The 6,293-nt window shown below is 37.6% G+C and overlaps 1 pseudogene; it reads left to right on the forward strand.

Moving 5' to 3' along the window:
* Positions 1–717: 717 nt before the first annotated feature.
* On the forward strand, positions 718–4,257 carry LOC126720878 (receptor-like protein kinase FERONIA; annotated as a pseudogene).
* Positions 4,258–6,293: the final 2,036 nt, after the last annotated feature.

A 6,293-nucleotide genomic window follows, 5' to 3' on the forward strand; every position in this document is an offset into this window, starting at 1 on the left:
GATTTTTTGTTAAGGAATTGAAATGGAACTAAAGAGTCATCACTCTCTAGTCCTAGTCATAGTCTCCAAAGTGCTCTAAAGGCTGATTTTTTTGTTAAGGAATTGAAATGGAACTAAACTGTAAACACTCTTTAGTTATAGTCATAGTCATAGTCTCCAAAGTACAAGTTGTACACGTTTATGGTTGGGAAGCATTTCACTGAAAACTGAAAGCAAGTTGTACAAGTTGTACACTGCCGTTATCAATTTACAGCAGTTATCAGAAGTCAGATGACTCACAACTCATGTGAATTGCAGAGTATAGTGTTACACGTTAAGCATTTCACTTTATTTTAGTGCGGTACAATTGGTTTTTTTTTTTTTAATTATTAAATATATAATATATATATATATATATATATTATATTATATGATAGTAGGACTAAAGATGATTAAAAAAAAAAATTATTAAATATAGACGGAACGGTCGGGTTTGACGGGTTTATAATTTTATGATTCAGACCCAACTTGGTTTATTATAAAAATATTTTTTGTAACCCAACCTAACTTATCAAACATTAAAATCCCACCAAATCCGACGGATCAGATTGGATCAGCTTGGGTTTAGCGGGAAGGTGCACAACCCTACTTCCCAGTCCTCACCCCCACCCCACCCGATTATTCCTCCATCATTTTTAACTCTGTACAGACCTAAAAGCTATTGTGGTTGATAGCATTATCAAGCGATACAGTAATTTTGCTGTTTTCACTTTCGTATAGTTGAAACAGAAAAGGAGCGTTTCCTCCTCTAAATTCTCTCAATTTTCTACTCAGTAACCTCTTGCTCCCATGAAGAACCACTCAATGTTGACACATTTCTTCTTCATCTTCTTCCTCTTTTTTTTCCTCCTTCACCATATCACAGTTGCTACTTCTACACCCCCTTACATAGCTGTTGATAATATTACCCTCGACTGTGGCTCTTTTGACAACTCAAAGGCTACCGATGAGCGTGACTGGATCGGAGACAGAGGTTCCAAGTACGGTCCCATGGAACAAAACAACGAATCTCAACGCCAAGCATCATCCGTTGAGTCTATCCCCTACAGTACAGCTCGGTTGTCTTATTCCCAATTCACATATGTGTTTCCGGTCACACCTGGCCCGAAATTCGTTCGGTTGTACTTTCACTCAGCTGCATACTCAGGTTTTACCGTGTCTAAAGACTTTTTTACTGTCAAAGCGGGTTCGTACACCTTACTTAGAAACTTCAGCGCTTCCATTCATACTAATTCTTCAGGCGAAAAGTCTTTTGTTAAAGAGTTCTGCATCAATGTTGAAAAAAATAAAAAATTGAACTTAACCTTCATTCCTTTTACAAGTGGTTCTATTAGTTGCTATGCTTTCATTAATGGTATTGAGGTTGTCTCCATGCCTATGGACCTGTACTATACCTCAAGTAGTTCTATTATAGAAGGTAAAGTTCCTGTTTATGTTGGCCAGGCTCCTCACTTCTACATAAACGACAGCATGGCACTCGAGATGGTTTATCGATTAAACATTGGCGGGAGCTCCATACCCCCAATGGAAGACACTGGAATGTTTAGACAATGGTCCAAGAGCACAAAGGATAATTTGTTGAGCAACGGTACAATTCCTCGTGATCCATCTTTGAAACTCAAATACTCAAAAATACCAAAATACATTGCACCTGAAGCTGTCTATCAGTCTGCAGCTACAATGGGTCCCAACAGGACTAGGAACTCAATGTCTAATTTGACATGGGGATTACCTGTTGTGACGGGATTCCATTATCTGGTGAGGCTGCATTTCTGCGAAATAGATCCTGGGGTGCGCGTCTCTGGCTCAAGGGCATTCACCATCTATATAGATTATCAGCTAGCAGAAGAAACGGCAGATGTAATATCGTGGGCTGACAATAGCGATACGCCATACTACAAGGACTACGTAGTAATGATCCGAAACAAGGGCGAGGACAATCATACTCTGGCCATTGATCTACACCCTAGAACAGATGCAACTTTCCGCGATGCCATTTTAAACGGTGTGGAAGTGTTCAAATTGAGCGACCTATCTGGCAATCTTGCTGGACTAAATATGGTCCCTCCACCGATGGGTCAACAACCTGCTCTGGCTAAGACAAAGAAAACAATGTTCATTGCTATTGGAAGTGGTGTTGGCTTTTTAGTCGTGGCCGCTCTAGTGTGTTTCATGGTTCTCTGTAAATTGAAGAAGACTGGGTGTTATGGTTCTTACCATCCACTAGCAAAGTGGTGGTGTTGGTTTAGGCCAGATCCTTACAAAAGAGAGTTCTCAAGGAGAACAGCTTCATCACTGCCTGGAGAACTATGCCGCTACTTCAGACTAGATGAAATCAAAACAGCAACCAACAACTTCAATGAAGATCTAATTGTTGGTGTAGGTGGCTTTGGCAATGTTTACAAGGGTCTGATTGAGCAAGGTAATGAATAATACCATAATTATCTTCTAATTTTTAGTTTTTTTCCTGAATTAGTCCTAATTGCAGTCTAACTACATATAATTAAGATTAGTGATACTATATTTTGCAGAATTATCTAACTGCAAATAATTAAGATTAGTGATACTATATTTTGCAGAATTGTTTCATAATTTGATCAAATTCGACTTGTGTTGAGTTCCTATACGTATTGGACATGGTCATATATGAAGGGAGAATATTTTCTTACACTCATTTTACATATTATCCACAATGTGCTGACATACACATTTTAGAAGATAAAAGAAAATGTCCTCTTTTAAAACATGAAAGCGAGTATCATTGCCCATATATATATATATATATATATATATAAACTGTTTAATGTAACCACCGTGTCCTATTTTAGGACGTCTTCACATCATATAGTTTCCAAAGAGCATAGAAACTAGACATAAGTCATACTCTTTGTTTATGCACAATAAAACCTAGTAAATGTGCTAGAGATACAAATTTTATTATATAAAACTTACAAACTAAAGTGTTCTAATAGATTGTTGAAATTTACAAACTAATGTGTTCTCCTAGGTTGTTAAAATCCACAAATCACATTCATTGCCACATTTATTGGATTTTAGAAACACAATAATACAATATTTCGTCCTTTAGGTAATATAACGGTGGCAATCAAGCGCATGAAACAGGAGTCTCGACAAGGTGCTCGTGAGTTTATGACAGAGATCGAGATGCTTTCTAAACTTCGTCATGTGCACGTTGTGTCTCTCATCGGATACTGCAACGATGAGGGTGAGATGATACTTGTTTACGAGTACATGGGAAATGGTACCCTCTGCGACCACCTCTATGACACCCCTAATGATCCCCTCACCTGGAAACAAAGGCTCCAAATATGCATAGGAGCAGCACGTGGTTTGCATTACCTCCACACATGTACAAAGCACCCTATTATCCACCGTGATGTGAAGACAACAAATATTCTATTGGATGAGAAATGGGTATCGAAGGTTTCGGATTTTGGGTTGTCCAAAATGGGTTTGGATAACACTGCCGTTAGTACCCTAGTAAAGGGGACATTGGGATATTTGGATCCAGATTATGCAAGGCGCCAGCAATTAACTGAGAAATCTGATGTGTACTCATTTGGTGTAGTGATGTTTGAAGTGTTGTGTGCCCGAAAAGCACTGAACCAAAGACTTGAAGAAGAGGAACGAAATTTGGCAAGTTGGGCTCGAAAATGTATTGAGAGAGGGACCATCAGTGAAATCATTGATCCATATCTAACGAACAAGATAACCCCAGAGTGTTTCAAGGTATATGTGGAACTTGCAAAGAGTTGTGTAAGTGATCATGGAATCGAACGGCCCAAGATGAATGATGTGATGGAAAAGCTGGAGTTTGCATTAGAGCTCCAAGAGTATGCAGAAGCAACCAAGGATACCAATTTAGAAGTGGTATCATTCCGTGTTGCTACAACCAATGGAGCTCCTTGGTACAACAGTGTTTACCATGGACAGGTGTTGGAGTCGACTAGTGAAACTGAGTTAAGTACAATTAGTACTTGATTAAGTTACCTGGTCTTGATTCTGTTACTATAAGTGTCACAAGTCGAGATGACTCATCAGGAACTAAAAACAGTAGTTCTTAAGCTATATAATTATTGTTGTCTCTCTAAAGTCGGAAATAGTTATGTTATGGTGTGATTATGGACATATTGTTCTATAAAATAAAATATTAGAAGAAAAAAAATACTATGAAGTCAAAAAATTTCCCTTTTGCTTTTTCTATAACAGTAGATTATACCAAAGATTTTTCTCTGATGAGTTGAAATTAAGACTTATTGAAAGGAGGGACAATTAATTGACTTGTTTATAACGGTACATGGGATTTGAAGTAAATGAATTTTTAATTTAAATATAAATTTTCTCGTATTAATATAAACATTTTATTTTTATTTTGGTTTTCTTGAAGAAAATATCTATATCTTATTCTTAATTGTTTAAGACGGAGAAACTTCTCGGTTAGCATAGATATATACAACAAAGATAAAGGCTAGCATTGCTACTATTGCTTTGGATGATTTAACTTATCTTTCAGTGTAATAACTTATGAGTGCGTGTTTCACATGTTTTTGTTGAATCCGATTTTAAACCTGTTCTAGCTAATTTGATTTAAACTTTATAACTTATCCCATGGAACTCATACTGTTTACTAATCTTTTCGTGTTAAATGCATATCTGCTTGGAGTTTTTCTAAAAATTTCAGTGAAGAAGTTTTGTGATATTCTGAATTGGATGGATAAATAATTACAAGGAGCTTCAAATATGATTAAGCTTTCAATTAATGTATATTCTTTGGGTTGTTGGGATATATTCCTTGAGGAATGACAAGAGAGGCAGAGAGAGAGAGACACAGAGTTAACCTGGGTGAGAGAAAAGAGAGAATGTGAATCAAAATAATAAGATTTAAGTTTACATCTTAGCTACAGTGAGTTGTAAATATAAGAAATTATTATAGTAGGATTGTAAAAATTTTTAAATTTACACACATGGATAAAGAGGGCTTTTTTTTTTTTTGGGTTGTAAAATAGCAATTTGAGGGTTTGCTAATGCTCTTTAGTCTTTAATACAACTTACAGTAACTTGTTGGTAAAGTTAAAATTATTATTTTATTTTTCCTCTCTCTCTCTTCACTAACTCTATCTTCTCTCTCCTTCGGTCCCAAATCTCAACTTTCCGACTCTCTATTCTCTCTTCTCTCTTAGACTCGCCATTCTCTCTTTCAATTTCTATGTATTTTTTTTTTTTTACTCTCTCTCTCTCTCTCTCTCTCTCTCATGTGCGGCAATAGGGGTGTTTATGTGGTGGAGACATTGTGGGTTGTGGGTCGGTGGGCTGGGGGTTGCTAGTGGGTAGTGGGGTGATGCAGTGTTCATGGTGCTGTGGAGGTCATGGGTCATGGGTTTTGTGGGTTGTGGGTATTGGTGGGTCATGCAATGGTGGGTTTTGGTCTATGGTGTGGTGGATTGTAGTGGTGAGCTGGTTTGGTGTGGTGGTGAGTTGCAGTGGTGGGGGACGGGCTCCTTTCCAGTTTGTCATTCTCCAGTTCTCTCCCGTTTTAATATGGATGAATGCCACGTGGAAACAAAACAATCCAAAGGCCAAAAAATAAACCATGAAATTCTTTCTCTTCTTTCTCCATTCTTCAGTTACTTTCACCTGTTCTCTCTGTCTCTCTTTCTCCTCTTTTTCCTCTTTCTCTAACGGACCAAACCTGGGCATCTTAAGCATCAAAACAAAAGGGACAGAGGATGTGAGTTCTGTGCAACCCAAAGGAAAAAAAAAAAAAAAAAGCCACGAAACAAATCCAATTTTTTATTTGATAATTTTTCATATAAAGTTGAGTTGAGTCGGCACCAAGATCAGAGCTTGCTGGTTGGAGAAAATCGGTGCTTGAGGAGACCAAAAAGGAGTTAAAGATCTCTATTCTCTCAGGGGAAGCCAAGAAAATACTGTTGTGTAAGGTGGGTGTGAGATTACCATCCTTACCCTTATACCCAACCTTCTATTGGGAGGAACCCAATCTGACCACTCTTGCCAAGAATGATAAAATCCCAAGCACAGCACTCACATCCTCTATTCTTTTTGTTTTGATGCCTCTGATAGTCTGATGCTCAGGTTTGGTCCGTTTGAAAAGAGAGAAAAGAGGTGAAGTGATTGAGAGAGAGGCGAAACAAGAGAGAATTATGTGGCTTATTTTTTGGCCTTTGGATTGTTTTTTTTCCACGTGGCATTCATCCATATTAAAATGGGAGAGA

The sequence above is a fragment of the Quercus robur genome, chromosome 4 (genome assembly GCF_932294415.1).
Source record: "Quercus robur chromosome 4, dhQueRobu3.1, whole genome shotgun sequence".
NCBI classification, from domain to species: Eukaryota; Viridiplantae; Streptophyta; class Magnoliopsida; order Fagales; family Fagaceae; genus Quercus; species Quercus robur.